This window comes from Camellia sinensis, chromosome 12 (assembly GCF_055761805.1).
Source record: "Camellia sinensis isolate YWXY chromosome 12, ASM5576180v1, whole genome shotgun sequence".
NCBI lineage: Eukaryota > Viridiplantae > Streptophyta > Magnoliopsida > Ericales > Theaceae > Camellia > Camellia sinensis.
Genome location: NC_138972.1, coordinates 113,180,666 through 113,201,243, shown reverse-complemented (window position 1 = coordinate 113,201,243; position 20,578 = coordinate 113,180,666). Strand labels below are relative to the sequence as shown.

Genomic DNA, 20,578 nt, shown 5'->3' with positions numbered 1-20,578 from the left:
AGGGGTCAAAAGGTTCAATCATATTTTCTGGCCGGCCAGCAACTGGGGAGGTACTCCTATGTGTGTACAACACAACCATGTGGTTAAAATTCCAAGAAAATGGGTCCAAGGGGTTCAACATTAGCTCGGAAAGAGGGGGTCAAAAGGGTCAAGTTGAATTACTGGCCGGCCATGAACTTTTAGGGGCCTCTCAGGTGTGTAGATCACAGATATGTGGTTGAAAGTTCAAGAATGTGGGCCCAAGGGGTTCAACATTAGCCCGGAAGAAAGGGGTCAAAAGGGTCAGGTAACCTTAATGGCCGGCCACCAACTTTTAGGGGCCTCCCATGTATGTAGATCACAGATATGTGGTTGAAAGTTGGCAACTTTAACTCCAAGGTATTCAACATTAGCCCGGAAGTTGGAAAAACGGGCGCCGGGAGGCTCCGGAGGAGAGATAACTGGTTGCTGCAACAATTGCTGGCCTCCCACCCTTCAGTGACCTCTCCAGTGATAAAACAGAGGTACCTGCCAAAAATGAACGAAAACCGTTGCAAAACGAAAGCTCGGGGACCAAAACACGCAGTTCGAGGTCCCGAAAATGGGCTGTCAAGCACCGAAAGTGGCGTTCGGCCACGAAGTGGGTTTCTCAGACCCCAGTGTCCCTCAAAAGGGATTAAATAAGACGTATTCCAAAAATTAGAGCAATAGGAGATGGTTAAGCGGTCCCGAACCGAGGCACACGGCCTGACGGTCCCGAAAACCGGGAACCGGACTCCGAAATGGGCAAAATGGCCTACGGCCACCAAATGTAGCCTACGGACATTGAGAGATGGTCTACGGGACCTCTCCCTCCCCTCAGGAAAAGGAACAGAGAAAACCGAGTCTGGTTCGCAAACCGAGACAAGGCACAGAAGAAGGTTCGGAAGTCCGGAGGCAGGGCTCACGGCCGCGACTCTGAAACTTCTGAACAAGCACATTATGTAACATCACCAAGCGCTCAATCGGTGACGTCTGAGTCTTAAGGTCGGTCAAAAATGGGGTGTCTATAGTTGCCCCTCTTTGACAGAACTCGGAAGTCACAAGTGACGGGAGTGAATGTCAAAGCCCAGAGACGACCCATTTTTGACAAGGCCGAAGACTTAGACAAACATACAAGATAAACAGAGATGTGCCCGCAGGCAGGGGGCAAAATGCAAATGATATGCAAAAGGCCGAAGGTAACCCAATGATCGTGCAAATGCAGCATGCTGTAATGAAGCAAGTATTCGCAAATAGATGCAACAGTTTTAAGCAAGAATGCAAAGCATCAACTACATTTCATGCAGTTAAGAATGCGGAGGATCATTCAATCCCCGCCACGTCTCACACGGAGAAGATACAATACCTGCGCGATTCGTCTGGTCGCACCAGCCTCAATTGAACCGTACATACAATATCGTGCCTGCAAAAGAGAGAAACTCAACGAGCACAATATGCTAACAACATGTATTTAATGTGATTCCGAAAGTTCGACACACGCAGTGCCGGTGAGTGAATGCATCACAATGCAAGAATGGAACATGCGTGACAACGCATGCTCAAACATGGAGGTATGCCAATATCAAGAAATGTACATGACAAGGCAAGTATGCTCATGAGAATGCAAGTTATGTGCATGATAGTACAAAACGAGCATAAATCAGGGTGTTCATTTGTCATGAAACAACGAGTGCGGAAAAGCGTGTTTCGGCGAAGGTAACTCAATCGCGGCCTCCGATCCACTTTTCTGAAAGGTTACAACTCATTCAAAAGGGATACACTTTGATTTCAATGAGTGATGATGAGACACATGTCAGAACTTGAAGCCGAAGTCCCGGCGGAGCTATTTCGCGACCGGAAGTGTACTTTTCTTGAACTTTTTCAGGTCCCGGGAACTCCGATCTTCCTCAAAATTTGCAGAGAGCTAGATGGGCAGGTGGGGAACATGGCCGGCCATTTATCTTCCCAAGGGGAGGTGGCCAACCGGTTTCCATTAAAGCTAATGGCTGACCGGCCATTTCTGCAAAAAGCAGATAGCTGGCCGGCTAGGAATAGGGGCCGGCCGGCCATGTGCTTTTTCCGGGGCTATTTTGGTCTTTTTCCCTCCTTTTTGCATGCTTCTTCAACCAAGGTTTGAGGCTTATAAAAGGCAGCCGAGGTCCCTTCATTTTTTGCCTTTTTCAACACTTTCCTCTCCAGATTTGAGTTTCACGCGCGTTTTCCAACGCCCCGCGCAAATTGTTTCCGCAAAAACACTCGTTTCGAGCACTTTGAAGCGATTAAATTCCGGCTTCGGAGCTTCTTTTTGCACTTTCACCACTTGAGGTAAGTCTATCTTAATATTTGGAATATTTTCTCGAGAGTTGACTTTTATTGACTTTTCATTTCCCGAGAGTTTGACTTTTATTGACTTTTTCCATTTTTCGCTCTTTTTGCTCATTTTTGCTCCCTTTTACAGATTCTTTGAAGATGGCGGGCAATTCTTCCCACGGCGGAGGTTTTCCAGGTGCCGGCAATGATTTCGATCCCATGACTCTACCCCCGAGGACCCGACCTTTCATTCCCGGGAGGTACCGTCCGCCAGCACACGTCCTTCCGCGCGCCGTCTTCCGTCACTTTACCAGTTTTGACGAGCGAGCACCCGGGGATCTGCTTCTCAGAGAGCCGGAGCAGCATCTCTCTCACGAGGCCCGAGAGGTATTTACCCTATCTTCAGTATTTTACATTTCGCACCTTTGCCATGCTTGAACATGCAGTTTAGCTTATGACGTAGTACTTTGCTTACATCTTGAACATGTAGTTTCAACACTTGAATTTCTGAACACTTGGCTCATTAATTAATTGCGAACGCACAGCCCACATTAGAACACACGGCTCAAACACTGATTTGTCGAACACACAGCCCGAATCCGAAAGTGAACACACAGCCCACACTTTAAATTTTCTGAACACGCAGCCCAGATAGATAGTGAACACGCAGCCCACAAGTTAACTGAAAGTTGAACACGCAGCCCAAACTTCGAATTTTCTGAACACGCAGCCCAGATAGATAGTGAACACGCAGCCCACAATTTCAACTGAAAGTTGAACACGCAGCCCAAATTTCGAATTTTCTGAACACGCAGCCCAGATAGATAGTGAACACGCAGCCCACAATTTTAACTGAAAGTTGAACACGCAGCCCAAATTTCAAATTTTCTGAACACGCAGCCCAGGTAGATAGTGAACACGCAGCCCACAAGTTAACTGAAAGTTAAACACGCAGCCCAAACTTCAAATTTTCTGAACACGCAGCCCAGATAGATAGTGAACACGCAGCCCACAAATTAACTGAAAGTTGAACACGCAGCCCAAATTTCAAATTTTCTGAACACGCAGGCCAGGTAGATAGTGAACACGCAGCCCACAAATTAACTGAAAGTTGAACATGCAGCCCAAATTTCAAATTTTCTAGAACACGCAGCCCAGGTAGATAGTGAACACGCAGCCCACAAATTAACTGAAAGTTGAACACGCAGCCCAAACTTCAAATTTTCTGAACACGCAGCCCAGGTAGATAGTGAACACACAGCCCACAAATTAACTAAAAGTTGAACACGCAGCCCAAACTTCAAATTTTCTGAACACGCAGCCCAGGTAGATAGTGAACACGCAGCCCACAAATTAACTGAAAGTTGAACACGCAGCCCAAATTTCAAATTTTCTGAACACGCAGCCCAGGTAGATAGTGAACACGCAGCCCACAAATTAACTGAAAGTTGAACACGCAGCCCACAAATTAACTGAAAGTTGAACACGCAGCCCAAATTTCAAATTTTCTGAACATGCAGCCCAGGTAGATAGTGAACACGCAGCCCACAAATTAACTGAAAGTTGAACACGCAGCCCAAACTTCAAATTTTCTGAACACGCAGCCCACAAATTAACTGAAAGTTGAACACGCAGCCCAAACTTTAAATTTTCTGAACACGCAGCTCAGGTAGATAGTGAACACGCAGCCCACAAATTAATTGAAAGTTGAACACGCAGCCCAAATTTCAAATTTTCTGAACACGCAGCCCAGGTAGATAGTGAACACGCAGCCCACAAATTAACTGAAAGTTGAACACGCAGCCCAAATTTCAAATTTTCTGAACACGCAGCCCAGGTAGATTTGCATGTAGCTTATTTCACTTCATCGGCACACAACCCATTTTATCTCATTGGCACACAGCCCATTTCATCTCATTGGCACACAGCCCATTTCATCTCATTATTGACACACGTATTCATTCTGAATGCAGGTTTGCTCCCGCAGCGTGCGGGGGTATGGTTCCACCATTGCGCGGGACTGGTATGCCGAGCTCCCGGAGGGTGTTCGAGACTTAGTCGACTTGGCAGGGTTCGGGCCCTTCTGCGTCGGGTTGTCGCGTTGTCCTGCCAGGAGGACATTGATGGCAGCCCTGGTAGAGAGATGGTGGGACACCACCAACTCTTTTCATTTCTCTGCTACCGGGGATATGACCATGACCCCTTTTGACTTCGCTGTATTGACCGGCCTTGACGTCGGAGGTTGGTCCATCCCTTACGATGAGGATATGGGCGAGTGGGAGGCTGCCTGGACATATCTATTGGGGGCTCACCCACCTGTTGACAGGGTCTCTGGGAGAGTCCGATACACTTGGTTCTCTTCCCACTTCCGGCGGGCGGAGATGACGCCTGAGACTCCCGAGGAGACGGAGCAGTATGCCCGTGGTTTCCTCATGTTCCTCTTCGGGACTACCCTGTTCGCCGACAGAGGGAACACAGTTGGGCTATACCTGCTGAGCGCTTTGGTTGACCTATCACAGGTCAGTAGATATGACTGGGGTGGCGCCGGCCTGGCTACCCTTTACTTTTATATGAGCGCGACCTCCCGCGGGCGGGGCGACTTACTTGGCGGCTACTGGAGAACCTGGGAGGTACTTTCTGTCCTCTTGATTTACATTTCTGCTCTTCATTACTTGTACATTGCACACACAGTGCACTTTTACAGTCTGTACTTTGCTCTCAGCATTTCGTACTTACATTCTGCATTGCTTTTCTCAGCTATGGGTCTATGTATACTTCCCATCATTAGCCCCAGAGCTGGAGGTGGTGGGGATTCCCGTGACCCCATATTCATTGATATTCGAGGGCCCGCACCGGCCGAGGCCTCGAGAGACCCTCCTTCGCCTGCGACAGTACTTCGACACTGTGCGACATTCAGAGGTACCTTAGAACTTTCAGTTCTTTTCATTTTCATCTTTGATTTGCTCTGTATATTCTCGATTTCTGATTGGTTTAGGCATTCATCATCCGCAGATTACATGGCAGCCCTGGGTGTCTCTGGGTGATGGTCTCCGACTTCAGTATACCGGAGCATCGGACATCTCCCAGTATAGGGTCCTGCTCGAAGGGCCGGTTGGCAGGGTATGGTTCCTAGGGGAGCGCTTTCTGCGCCAGGTATGGGGGTATCTTTCTCAGGATATTCCCGCAGTCCCCCCAGCCAGTATGCGGACCGCTGACAGACTCTCTTACTCGGAGGTAGTCGGCGCCATGCTGGGTACTGATGCTTTGCTGCATATTGAGGAGGGGGACTATGCCACTTACCGTCACATATATTTGATGCCTCCATTGACGGAAGCTCGTATCCCGATGATGAGGCCTGCCGGTATGTCATCCTCGGACCAGGCTCGGGCTCGGGCTGTAGACGCCCCTTCTACTAGCAGGGCCGGTACGTCTAGAGGTGGGAGTAGACCGGTTCCTCCGGCTCCGTCGGTTCATCCTCATCCCGGATGGCCAGATATGCCTACTGAGTTGATGGCGTGGCAGTATGGGGCTAGCTTTCTGACTCCGATTCCACTAGAGCCTCCGATGCCCAGTGATCGATACGCCATTGATCCGGACTCACCGCCGGTATGCTCCACTTCTTTTCATTCATCATTCATATGTTTAGACACTCTTCTGTTCACTGATGATTATGAGCTCATTTTTGCAGCCATCGTGAGGGTACATGGAGGAGGTGGTTGGACTGGTGGCCACACTCGAGGGCATGGTCCTACGCAGGGAGGCACAGTTGTCTGTCGCGGGCATTCAGGTACCCTTCAGTTTTCTGGCATTTATCATACTTCTGATGACATGCTGATTTCTATTGCATCGATAGACCACTTGTGTAGAGCACATCTGACACACACCCCACTTGTACACTGTATTTACATGCACCAACTTCATGTAGCCTTTGTTTGTATCTGCATCTAATGTATATATTTGGACTGATGCATTTGAATTGAACTCTTTGTTTTCAGATGCCTTCATGGTCCGGTCAGCCGCAGTCCAGGCCACCCGGGCCTCCTTGGGGAGCTGGGCCATCTGGGCCTTTTCAGGGGGCGGGGCTATCTAGGCCTTCCAGAGGAGCCGGGCCTTCTAGGCCTTTTCGGGGAGCTCGAGGAGGGCCTGTCCGCAGACGCAGGGCTCACGTTGTGGAGGTGGAGCCTGATGAGGAGGAGGAGGATGCTGAGGAGGAGGAGGAGGCTACCGATCGTCAGTCAGAGACATCTGCTGAGGAGGGAGGCTCTGACTCAGATGATGATGATGGTGCGGAGATTGTCCCGCAGAAGAGGATGAGGAGTGCTTCTCGTTCCCGTTCCCGAGGACTTTGATGCTGCTATTTCCTGCTTTATTTTTCTTTTTGCTAGTAGTTTATAGCACTTTGCACATTGTTAGGCAGTTTTATTTTCTGTAAAACTTGTACCTTTGTTTGTTGTAAAGCATGATGAAATGAAATAGCTTTTGAAAAGATGTTTGTATTTTAAACTTTTAGCATCGTATTGCATCAATTTATTTCGCACAAAAATAAAATTGAATGGAAATGCGCATTGTGTAATCACCAAGTCAGGTAGTGAACCGACGCAACAAACTAAGCAACTCAACCTACTAAGATACAACAGAATCTTTAGCAAGTTTACAACTCGATAAGCAAAAATGCAACAACGCAAATAAACAAGACTTTAACAAAAATTGCTTAAACAGGGAGCAATGATTCAAAAACACAAAACACGTCCGCTCGACAAACAACTCGATAAGCAAAACAACAACTCGATAAGCAAAATTCAACAACAACAAAGTGTACTTCTGACGGTCTGGGCATCGGAACGCATCCGGAATGAAGGCCTTTGACTTTCCCGTTGCATGGAAATGCTTGGAACTCTCCCTCGAAGGATAAAACAGGGCCAGGGAGATACACTGCAGCATTGCCAGCCATCCCTGGGAGCCGGCCGGCCATTTTTGGTGGAGAGAGACAGCTGGCCGGCCATTTCTGAAAAAGTAAATGGCTGGCCAGCCAGAAAAAGTGGCTGGCCGGCCATTCAGTCCTGCAGCCACCAGATTTTTGACACGTGTCCCCGTGAATAGTGTTTTTCCTTCTATAAAAGCCTCAACTTCGGGAACATTCATTTTATCTTAGTTTTAGGCAAAGATGGAAGCGTTTCTCGCAGAAAATGTCGCATCTTGGATCTCTTCTCTAGATGGCTCGGAAAAATTGAATTTCCGGGGTTTCGGCTTGAATGCACTATTCACGCTGAGCCGTACTCCGTTACAGCTTCCTTTTCTCCATGCCGCGGCAAGGTTCTGGAATCCAGTGACGCATGTTTTTAGCTTCGGCGGCCAAGAGATGTGCCCCACTTTCGAAGATTTTCAGGTTTTGATGGAGTCTGAGTGCTCTGAAGTGATCTTGCCCCAGCTCCGTTTTGGTCACGCTCAGGCTTTAGGACGGATGTGTGGGCTCACGGCGCACGACGCTCGGTCTCTGATCTGCAGTGGGGAACTGGACATCCTCGGCCTGATCCATCGTTTTTCCGACGCCGGTGACCGCAGCAACCATTATTGGCAGGGTTTCCGGCAACACACCCTCTGCTTATGTTTGTTGTCTCACTTTTTGCTCTCCTCGGGCTTCGGCGGGGCTAGCATCCGCCTGATTGAAGTCGCCCAAGGTTTGAGAGAAGGAAAAAGTTGTATTGCCATGACCTTGGCCGAGACACTGATGGGCTTAGATTCTGTCTATCGCCGGGAGGTGACTAGGTTTGCTGGGAGTCCACTGCTGCTGCAGGTAATGTTTCCCACCCGACCTCACATATATATTTGCTCACATCACTCGACCCTCAGGCTCGGTTTTTCTCACAAAACCCTTGTCTTACTTTTCTCTCATCGTACATCTCTCTGTTCTTTATTCTCTCATTTTCCATCCCTCCCCTAGGTATGGTTAATGGACAAGTTGCAGGTTGTGGACTCTTGCCCAGCTTATTCAGCTCGAGGCTACTTCTTTCGGCAGCGCCTAGTCAATGCTCTTGACGAAAGGTGGTGGTTCGATTGGATGTGCAATTTGCCTGCAAACGGCATTGCTTGGCGTTGTCCCTGGCTCAACCTCCCGGCAATGAGCTATAGTATGTCTCGACTGATTAGGATCCAACTGATTGGTCTAACCCACTGCGTATTCTATTTTCCGTTCCGGTTCTTGCGTCAGTTTGGTCATGATCAGACCTGTCCACCGGAGGGGATTGAGTACCCAGCTGCTTTTCCGATCCGGGGTGTACAGCTTGCCCGATATGCCACGGCATGGAGGACTAGAGAGCTCCTGGCCCCTGCTTCAACTTTCAGTTGCACTTTGTCCGATGAGTGCTTGGACTGGCTCAATGAAGAGGCACAGGTTGGGCCTAGCTTGGCATCAGATGTTCCGTCCAGCTCTGGGAGGGGACGCAGAGATACTTGATTCAACTATGCCCCAAATTTATTGCTTATTTAGCATTTTCAAGTTTTCTTTATGAATGTACCAAAAAAAGCAACCTCGATTGTAATGCAAGAGCAGGAGAACTCTATTTTGAAATCAATGAAATTGAAAGTTGTGGTACTGAAAATTTTCCGTTTTTGGTCCAAAAATGGTCTTAGTCGTAAAAAGATTGATTTGAACAAAGTCAACTTCTATTAAAACTTTTCAAAACTAATTTCGATGTGGATTAGAATTGGACACACCGAAAATCTGTCACTCAAATGCACAACCCCAGATCCCTGCAACTGGAAAGTTGCCCCTAGTCTGAAGAACAATGCGGCACTGCAAAGCAACGGAAAGTTGCCCCTAGTTTGAACAGCACTGTACCGGAGATCACGATAAATGCTGATGAATAAAGATGACTGAGATGATCAAAATGGACAGAGTTGATCGGGGAAAAGTTTATGGCTGAACTTCAAGGTGAAGTTGCCTACGTATCCCAAAGATGGGAATCAAGCCTTACGTAGTTCAGACTCAGGTTCACTCGAGTATTTTCACTCTCCTTTTGCGCTCTAACTTTTGCCAAGGCCGCCCTTTGCGGGTTTTCAACCTTGCGAGCTCAGTTTTTATATTTTCTAATTTTTTGTGCTCTGACTTTTGCCTAGGTCGCCCTTTCGGGTTTTCGGCCTAGCGAGCCTCTCAAGGATAGTATTTCTTCAACTTGTCCATATTGATCGGTTGTGAGAACTCCAAGCCATCTAGATCCATCAGAACCACAGCTCCACCTGACCAGATAGTTTTGATGATGTAAGGACCAGTCCAATTAGGTTTGAACTTGCCCCTTGGGTCGTGGATGGGAGCTCGGTTGTCTTTGAGCACCAAATCACCTTCTTTCAGATTCCTGGACTTAACCTTCTTGTTGAAAGCCCGGGCAATTCTGCGTTGATAACCTTGGATGTGGTACAGTGCTTTCAGTCTTCTTTCATCAAAGAGCATGAGTTCTTCGAATCTGCTTTGCTGCCAATCTGCCTCGGCTATCTGGCATTCAGCCAATACTCGTAACGACGGAACCTCAATCTCAATGGGTAGAACAGCCTCCATTCCATAGACCAATGAATATGGAGTTGCTCCAGTAGAAGTTCTGATTGAAGTCCTGTAGCCCCACAGAGCAAATGGCAGCTTGTCTGGCCAATCCCGATAGGTTCCCACCATCTTCTGTAGTATATGCTTGATATTCTTGTTGGCGGCCTCAACCGCTCCGTTGGTCTGCGGCCTGTATGTAGATGACTTATGGAAAGCCACATTGTATTTCTCCAACAAGTCTACCACTTCTTTCTTGAAATGGGAACCATTATCTGAAATTATCTCGTTTGGCACCCCGTAGCGACAGATGATGTTGTTCCTGATGAACTTTGCGACGTGCGACGCCTTCAACACCGCGTATGATTGGGCCTCGACCCACTTTGTGAAATAATCTATCGCTACTAGGATAAACTCATGCCCGTTTGACCCCTTCGGGGTAACAGCTCCGATCACATCAATTCCCCAGACTGAAAAAGGCCACGGCGAAGTCATGTTGTACAGTTTTGACGGCGGGATGTTCATGCGGTTTGCATGAATTTGACACTTGTGGCATCGCCGAACAAAGCTAATACAATCCTCCTCCATGGTTGACCAGTAGTAGCCCCGTCTGAGGATCTTTCTGGCCAGCATTACTCCATTTATGTGTGCACCGCACTCCCCCCCCATGGATGGCTTCCATCAGGCGTTTTGACTCTTCAGCTTCGACACAGAGCTTATGCATTCCCAGATGACCCCTTTTGTACAGCTTTCCCCCGCAGATGATAAACTGAGCAGCCATTCTTCTGACAACCCTCTTATCCTTGGCATTTGCCCCTAGTGGATATGTCTCTTTTTCCAAGAAGTTCCAGATGTCGTAATACCAGGGGTTGCTGTCTTGAACCTCATCTATGGCGGAAATTGACTCGTATGCTGGTACGAACTTCTGATCAATAATGACTGGACGCATCCGGACTCCGGACGGAATGTCTATCATAGAAGATAGAGTTGCTAGTGAATCTGCAAACCTGTTGTTCTCTCTTACGAGGTGGGTGAAATTTAGCTTCTCAAACCGAGGAATTAGCAAATCCAAGGTTTGGTGGTAGATTATCATCCTTTCCTCCTTGACTTTCCAATCTCCTTTTGCTTGAGACACAACAAGGTTCGAGTCCGCAATGACGTCCACTCGTCTTGTCCCTAGTTCTAGGGCTGCTTCCAGGCCAGCAATACATGCCTCATACTCTGCTTCATTGTTGGAAACTTTGAACTGGAGTTTGAATGCTAAAGGGATACGGGAATCATCAGGCGCTATCAGCAACACCCCTATCCCATACCCATACTGGTTTGACGCTCCGTCAAAGTACATTGTCCAAGTTTCATCTTCGACGTGCAGAATGGCTTCATCTGGGAATAGATACTCAACCGCTTCATCCCCCTCAACCGGGTGGTCGGCAAGGAACTCCGCTACCGCTCTGCCTTTTACTGACTTGCGCGTTACATACTTCAAATCAAATTCGGAGAGCAACAGCAGCCAACGAGCTAGCCTACCCGTAAGTGCTGGTTTCTCGAAGAGATATTTGATGGGATCCAAACGCGAAACCAACATTACAGAGTGGGCTAACAGGTAGTGCCGCAGCTTCCTGGTTGCCCATACCAAGGCCAAACAAGCCTTCTCCAGCGGTGTATAGCGGGTCTCGTAATCTAGCATCTTTTTGCTTAGATAGTAAATGGCTCTTTCCACTTTGTCTTCTGACTCCTGCGCGAGCATGCAGCCCATGGTAGTTTCAGTTACTGAAAGGTACAGTATCAACGGTCTCCCCGGCTCTGGCGGTGACAACACGGGTGGGTTCTGTAGATACTCTTTGATCTGCTCAAAAGCTGCTTGACATCGGCCGTCCCATTGGAATTTCTTTCCTTTCTTCAGGAGACCAAAAAGTGGTTCACAAGTCAAGGTTAATTTAGAAATAAACCGTCTTATGAATTGCACTTTACCCAGAAAGCCTCGCACCTCCTTTTCAGTCCTTGGTGGTGGCATTTCTAAGATGGCCTTGATTTTGGAAGGGTCGACCTCGATGCCCCTTTGTGTGATCAGAAACTCTAGCATCTTCCCTGCTGTAACACCAAACGTGCATTTCTGGGGATTCAGTCGCAACCGAAACTCTTTGATCCTTTGAAAGAATTTTTGTAAGGTGGTGTAGTGGCCCTCTCTATCTTTGGACTTGACAATCATGTCGTCCACATACACCTCGACCTCTTTATGGATCATATCATGCAATATTGTAGTTGCTGCCCGTTGATACGTAGCTCCAGCATTTTTCAACCCGAATGGCATCACTCTATAACAATATGTACCCCACGGGGTAGTAAACGCAGTCTTCTCCCGGTCTTCGGGTGCCATCACTATCTGATTATAGCCTGAGAAACCATCCATAAACGAAAGCAAGGCGTGTCCTGCCGTGAAATCCACCAATTCATCGATGTGCGGCAAGTGGAAGTCATCCTTCGGACTGGCCCTGTTCAAATCTCTGAAGTCTACACAGACCCGAATTCTGCCGTCCTTCTTTGGCACCGGAACTATGTTGGCCAACCAAGTTGGATATTCAGATACCAGTAGGAACCCTGCGTCAATTTGCTTGGTGACCTCTTCCTTAATTTTGAGGGCCCAGTCCGGGCGAATCCTTCTGAGTTTTTGTTTGACAGGGCGGGCCTCGGGATCAAGAGGGATCCGGTGCTGTACAATCTTAGGATCGATTCCAGGCATGTCTTCGTAGGACCACGCGAAAACATCTTTGAAATCTTTTAATAAAGCGACTAAGCGCTCGCGCTCCTCTGAAGACAGCGTGGACCCGATCTGGACCAGCCGTGGGTCCTTCTCAGTACCAACATTCACAGTAGTGATTTCATCCATTAAAGGTTTAACAAATCTCTCCTGCTCTTGATCAATTAATCGTTGCAAAACTGGAGGAATTTCTTCCTCGCTGTTTTCATCAAAATTTTGAAAATCCTGATTTAAGCAATAAATCAAAGGCACAGAAAAATACTCGGAAACCACACCCACATCATTCTCATTAAATACTTCCAAGCCGTCAGATTCCTCTGTTACAACAGACTCAAAAGAAAATGAAAACGACGACCTAGACAGGACTGTGGCATCCGGGTTATCACTCCCAGGAATACCGGACTCAGACTCAATCGAGCTGGAATCTGATTCCGACGTACAAGATTCGGTAGAATCAGATTCCGGCTCACTACCTGACCCGGAACTGCTAGATAAAAAGCCTTCTTCATACTGCCAGATGAGAGAAGGTGCGATAGATGCATCCAAGATCGGCGCTGGAAAGCCCGCAGCTATTTCATCTCCAATCACAAAAACCGAAGAGTTATCCCCCAAGCACTCTTGGCCGATCAGAGGATCTGATAGTAGACTCGCCAGTGCTACCCCCATTTCAAGCTCTGTGCCCTCAGGATCCACTGCTTCACATTGTTCAACCTCAGTTGGTGGGTCTGTCTGCGCTTCGGCAACGTCATCCCCAGATAATTGTATGTCGAAGAAGATTTCAAAGCCAGGCACGCGCGTCCCCTCCGCGTTTAGCCATGGCTCCGGGAAGCCGCAGAATGGAAAATCTTCCCCCTCCCGGACGAAGCGTCCGTTTAGGGTACCCCAGATGGGCCTGTGCATTAAATCAAATGGCTTCCCGACCTTCTTTGCCCTGGCCCTTCCGGCCATTTCTTTTCCTTTCCTCACCCAATCTTCCTTGGTGGGCAGATAACCCAGTCCAAAGGCGTGAGGGTTGTGTGGCACTTCGGCCAACACTGAGACGCCCTTCCGGCCGCTTCTCCCTAATCCCATCCCAGGGGTATGCTTTAGCTTGTTCATGAGGTATATAGATTGAGCACTAACACACATGCCCTCATTCGCAGTCATGACATTCTGCACCACTTGAGCCTCGGCCAAAGTGAACCCCGACAAAAACACATCCTCCGTGCCGTGCTCAATCTCCAAGACAGGTGTAGACACCTCCGGCGGCGGATGGATTGAAGAATTCCCGATAACTATCGCTACCCCTTTCCCATGGGGGTACTTTAGCATCTGATGTAGAGTGGAAGAGACTGCTTTGACCTGGTGCAACCACGGTCGTCCCAAAAGTAGGTTAAAGGTTGCAGGAACGTCCAAGATATGAAATTCAATGCTGTGTTGTCCTGGACCAACCTTGGTTTGAATTTTAACAGTCCCCATCACCTCTCTGCTGGTATTGTCGTATGCTCTGATCACTTGGGTAGTTGGGACGAAGTCCGCGGGTTTTAACCCAATTGCATATGCCGTTCTGGTTGGGCAGACGTTAATCGCAGACCCGGTATCAACAAGTACCACCGGTATCCACTTATCTCTACATTCCACAGAAATATAGAGAGGTTTGTTATGGTTTGTGCCCTCAGGCGGTAGCTCCTTGTCCGAAAAGGTTAATGCCGGGGAACCTCCTCCCGGAAAAACCAGCCCAACCAGCTGTTCAGGCATGGTGTCTATGGAGAGTTTGGACTTGTCCATAGCAGATAGGACAACTTCTCTGTGTACTCGTGATGCCATTAGCAGTCCCCAGATGGAGATGTCTGCTTGTATCTTTTTTAACTGTTTCAGCACAGCTTCATCTTCAATCTGCTTCTCCTTCTGTCTCTCCACTTCTCTATCCTTCCCGGATGCCCCGGGTTGGTCCAGGTGTGGGGGCTTGAAGTACCGCCCACTTCTTGTCATATGATCCACTTCATCAAGATACCAAGTATCATCCGGCTGGTTATTCCCCCAGTCTTCATCCGTGTGGGCGAGACACAAGTCGTCGTCTTCCCACCACATTCCACTGGCAGCCAACAGACACCTGTCTGGCTCCGGTCCACTCGCACTCTCAGTGCTCTCTGTCCATATGCTCGCAGCATTGTCTGTCTTCGTGCACACAGCACTTTCAGTCCCCTCAGGGCCTTTAGCTTTTCTAATTCTCTCAGCCTCCTCAAACTTTTCTTGTTCTAGCTGCATCAGTACAGCTGTTTGTTCAACAGTTCCCATATCTATAATGCCCATGTCTTGAGCAGAATTCTTAACACCGGCGCTCTCCGGCAATACAACTTGATTTTCGGCCGTTCCGGCCACAACTGATATTTCGGCCCCTGCCGGGTTCTGTTCTGGTTGGGCTTCCCCTATTGCATCCGGTTGATCTTCGAGCCATCCCTTGGCCTCCTCTGATCCCTCATAATCATACCAGTTAATCGACGCATCCCTCAGTTCCTGGTCGTCGAGAAATTGCAAGTTAGCAAAGTCCTCCTCTACGGCTGTCAGCTCATCTGTCCATAGCCCAGATCCATCCCCCCGGATCATGCATAGTTCTCCTGTCTCTGGCAATTCTACACTTAGCCCAATTCGGCTCGTTGATAGGATGTACTTGCTCGGATCATAGGCTCCCCCAGCAAAATTCTGTCCAGTCCCAGATTCAACAATCTCATTTTCTCCCAAAATCTGCCCTGCCCTGTCTTCGACGGTCACCACCACCGGTTCTGGTTGGGTTTTGGAGATGTCCACCATGCACAAGAAATCAGTGCAATCGGGGAGGAACACCTCCGGCTTGGGTAGGTGGGTGGGCGTAATATAGATGCTAGGATCGTAAGATGCGACCCCAGTCTGGATAAAGTTAATTCTTTTGGGAGGAGGAGCTTGGTTATGTGGTGGGAGAGGGTTGGTTGTGACATTGGGTTTATCAGGAGGTGCGATCACTTGTTTGTCAATAAGATCTTGTATCTCATGACGCAATCTGTAACAACGGTCGGTGTCATGACCGTGTTGTTGGTGGTATGCACAGTATTTTGACGGGTCGTAAGAGGGGGGGAGTGGATTCGGCAATGGCTTTGGTTCCAGGGGTTTTAAATGATTCTTTCTGATCAGTATTCCCAGAACCTTGGTCAGAGGCATATATAGTGGGGTAAAGGTTCTTTGGCCTCGCGGTTGGAATCTGTTAGTGGCTTGTGTGTTGCTTCCGGACGCGCCGGAGAAGGGTGTGGCAGTCATGGGCCTTGGAGGGGGAGGGGGAGTGGTGGTGACCATACCAACTTCCGAGGCTCTCGTATTTGCAGCGCCACTCGGGCCCGCATTGTTGTTACGGTTAAAGGTCCTCCTCGGTTGTTCTTTGTCGTGGTCAAACAGCCCTTGTTTCATTGCGTCCTCGATTTGCACCCCCATATCATGTAAATCTGCGAAAGTAGGGAAGGGGACCACAATCATTCTCAGCATCAGTTTTGGGTGGAGATTGCGCACAATCATCCGGATTTGATCTTTGTCTGTGGGCCTTAAAGTCATTGTTGACGCCTTCGCCCTCCATCGGATCACAAAGTCCGAAAAAGATTCCTTGGGCTCTTGCCTTGTCGTTTCGAGATCACGAGTTGTGATCTCGATCTGAGTGTTGTATGAATATTGCGTGACAAAGGCCTCAGCCATCTCATCCCAATTCTTCTTCACTTCATCTTGTAATCTTGCGTACCAATGAGAGGCCACACCCGACAGGGTTCGGCCGAATAAGGAGAGCTTCTGTGGTCGTGTTAGGCCCATTGGCCGCAAGACGTCTGCAAACAGTCGGATATGGACCATGGGGTCGCCAGTCCCATCAAAACGGTCGATTTGTGGCATTTTGAACCTATCAGGGAGTGTTACGGCCTCCTCGGTATATCCATCTCCGATATCCGGCATAGCCTTGACCCCTTGGGATTTCTTAAAGAGCTTCTCCAATTTGCTCAATTTCAGAGCTGTATGATCAACCTCGACCTCGAATGGAGAGTCCGGGTGATTGGATGTATGGACCTTGGACAGTTGTGGTGGAAGCGGGGGCGGAGCTGGCCCCGTTGGAAGGTTCGTGTCCTCTTGTAAATTTTGGACATGCGGCAGAGTATTCTGGGCATTTGGTGGGGCGTTCTGAACAGTAGGTGCCTGCTCAGGTGACGGAGCCCCTGCCGGAGGAGGAATTTGTTGTGAAGCAGACGCTGTATTCTGTTGTTGCAGCCTGGTGATTAGTTCGGCCTGTTGGGCCATGATCGTGGCCTGCTGTTTGGAAAACTCCGATTGACGGGTGGCATCATCATGCATCTGTCTCATGCTCTCCTGCATCTGGCGCATTAAAGCCTCCATCCCTGATGTATTCTGCTGATCCATCTGTCTAACTGGTATGTCTATTCCTACAGCAGTAATTGAGACCTCAGTCCTATAGTCCTCTGATGAAGTAACCCACTGCTCTGACAACCTCTGTTCTGACAAACTGCGCCTTTTTGGCTTCCTTCTGGCAACAGGGGGTAGAGAATGGAACACTGGCTGTCCGTCGATTAGATCCTCAGATCGATGGAGTCGACGACCTCGTGTCCAAAGTGCTTGGGGAATGCCTGTTGGGTTGGAAGCAATCGTGCTAAAACTGACCTAGCAAAAGATAAATAAAGCGAAAAGGAAATAAATAAACAGATAAACGGACAGCATAACGGCTTAAAATAAAATGCAAGACACACAGTCGGGCATAATCAACACATAGTCAATAAGCTGAATAATATACTGTCCTCAAACACTGATTATTATCCCTGTATCACTGTCCCCTAAAACAGAATCTGATACCCGCAGATAGCTGATTCTCAAATACTGGCTGATGCCCACAGGCCTGATACCCATAATACTGAACTGATGCCCGCAGGCCTGATGCTGAAACTCATGTACTGAACTGATGCCCGCAGGCTTGATACTGTCAATACTGAACTGATGCCCGCAGGCTTGATACTGATAATACTGAACTGAAGCCTGCAGGCTTGATGCCCAAACTCATATACTGATATATGCATTCCTGTAGAGACGCACTCTAAAGCACATAACAGATAAGTGAGAGCCAAAACACCCCTATGTTGGGGTAGGGTTTCCCTGTCCTATTGTGTCAGGAGCTAGGGTTTCATTACGCACACAGCGGTTTCAAACAACCTATAAACGGGTAAGCAACCTGTCCTAATTTGGAATGGTCACTATGGATCCGAATATGCACTAGGTCGAATGGTCAAAGAGGGTGCCCCGGTAAAACCGGGGTTTGTGTTCCCATACTGGCAGAGCCCACAACCGGTCAGCCTTATGGTCATGCCTTGACAAGACAAGCCTCCGGCAAACCGTTCAGGAATAGCAGATGGCAAACACGGTGTCCTAGGCGCACCAATGCAAATGCAATGCAAAGAAACACACAAGTGTAGTCAAAAATAGATATCATGAGTTCGAGTCAAGCTCTCTAAATCCCCAGCAGAGTCGCCAGAAACTGTAACAAGCCCGCGGGGGACCTCGCTACAGCTCGGACTCGACTTTGTAGTCACGGTTCTAAATCTGAACCAAAGAGTCCAAATCCGGCAAATCGTTTTTAGAAAACTGATTTTTAAAAGAAGTGCCAAACATGGACTGCTTTGCCAGATACAGAGTCGCCACCTAAATATTTTATTTTGGGGAATTTAGGAAACCCTGACTCGGTGCCAAAAGGCCACGTGTCCGTCATCACCAAAGTTGCCTCAGCTCGGGAACTTGGGTACGATTGGGGAAGGTCACTTCGTGAGCACCCCCGCTCGCCCGGTCATAGACCGGCCTCTACTAACCATGATACCAATTTTTGAAAACTTTGTGAGTTCTTATTCCGGTTTATTAGCCTAGGTTACTATGTGATGCGGACAGCATACAAATATAGACCGGGTCGCCTGAATTGGAACGAAACATTTCATGTTTGTTTTTGGAAATGGTTTGATGGTGCTACTCGCAAGTAGGCTAAGATGTAGATTTGCCACTCTCAGGTGGGCTTAGAAAAATATGATTTTGCCACTATCTAGTGGGCTTAAAACTCACAGTCAATGATTTGTTCCAATTTAAACAACCCGACCTTCACCCACAGGCATTCAGGCAGTTATATCAGATAAGCACATAGCCTCATGGTAAGCATGCTATCATGGCATTCACTCACACGCATGCAAGGATGCTAAAGCATAAAGCTTACCGAGTACTCCAAGCCAAAATAGAAACTTCATTAGAAATCATGCATGATTCCTAAGGATACAGAAATGTCTAATGAACCACATGCAAAATGCAACTATAGCAGGCTCGGCTATTCTAAGATGGTATATGAAATGCTACAACTACCATGTATTCAACTTGGAATTGAAAGTGCGATGCAGTTAGTATGATGCGCCGAGCCCGGTGCATGCAATACAGATGAATGAATGCAAACATGCTATCATACTGTATGCTAATTTAAACATGCCCTAATCTAACCATCAAAAGCGGATAAATAAAAGGGAGAAAGACGTGGGGTTGGAAGACATACATCACACTCACCCACACTTATTACAGTTGTGCCCTCGCAGAGAGGGTCCGAATAAATATACAGTCCAAATATTACAGTCCCGAATAAAAGAATATTACAGTCCAAAATATTACAAAATCCTAATTAATTAATGAATTAACTAAGAAAGCAAGTAAAACTGGCGTGCAAGCCAGGGACTGCCTTGCTTCTGATGGATGATGCATGCCCGGGTTGCCTTGCGCGGAAATTCACCGGAATGCCCCAATTAGCCTCTGTTTACACCTGTTCTTGAAATGCGTGCCAAGCCCCAAAAGGTTACTGATTCTTCGTTTTGCTGCAACAGAGAGCAGGAAAGGGGCATAGCAATGTATTTGCACAGATATATGCATGTCTCGATCCTCGTGCCACCAATCACGCATACCGAGGCATGATGGCCGAGGAGTCGAAATGCATAACTCAATATAGGATGAATGCACATGAAACTACAGCTAAAACCTAACTCCATCATGGATAATCCGGAGTGTCGGCGACTGGGGAATTGAGACACAATCCGTCACTCGGAGTACGAAATGTACCTCGTTTCCCGTGCCCGGGCTAACTCCTATTCCGGACACAATGCAATATGCATGGTATGCATGAAATGCAACTAAGATACAATCCTAACATATACAATGCTATGGAAATGCAATGCCTCGAAATGCGTGCACACGGGCACGCAAACCGAGAAAATACATGAATGCACTGAAAACGAGGTGCCTCGAAATGCGTGCACACGGGCACGCAAACCGAGGTAATGGTAAATGCAATGAAAATAAGATGCCTCAAAATGCGTGCACACGGGCACGCAAACCGAGGTAATGGTAACTGCAATGAAAATGAGATGTCTCGAAATGCGTGCACACGGGCACGCAAACCGAGGCAATGGTAAATACTATGACAATGAGATGCCTCGAAATGCGTGCACACGGGCACATAAACCGAGGTAATGGTAAATGCAATGAAAATGAGATGCCTCGAAATGCGTGCACACGGGCACGCAAACCGAGGCAATGATAAATGCAATGAAAATGAGATGCCTCGAAATGCGTGCACACGGGCACGCAAACCGAGGCAATGGTAAATGCAATGAAAATGAGATGTCTCGAAATGCGTGCACACGGGCACGCAAACCGAGGCGATGACAAAATATGATGAAATGATATGGAAATGACAAATGGGCTTATACCAACATGAGTGAGCCTCAGCCACACTCACATAGGATGCCGTCGGATAAAAATGGAGTACCTCGAAATGCGTGCACACGGGCACGTAAACCGAGGCGATGACAAAATATGATGAAATGATATGGAAATGACAAATGGGCTTATACCAACATGAGTGAGCCTCAGCCACACTCACATAGGATGCCGTCGGATAAAAATGGAGT

The 20,578-nt window shown here is 48.0% G+C and overlaps 1 long non-coding RNA gene across 1 annotated transcript; it reads left to right on the top strand.

Annotated features, from left to right (window-relative positions):
- The first annotated feature begins 4,838 nt into the window (after positions 1-4,838).
- Positions 4,839-5,487, top strand: LOC145804252 (uncharacterized). Its single transcript, XR_014345882.1, has 3 exons — positions 4,839-4,940; positions 5,068-5,229; positions 5,323-5,487. It is a non-coding gene; the product is annotated as an uncharacterized LOC145804252 (long non-coding RNA).
- The last annotated feature ends 15,091 nt before the right edge of the window (positions 5,488-20,578 follow it).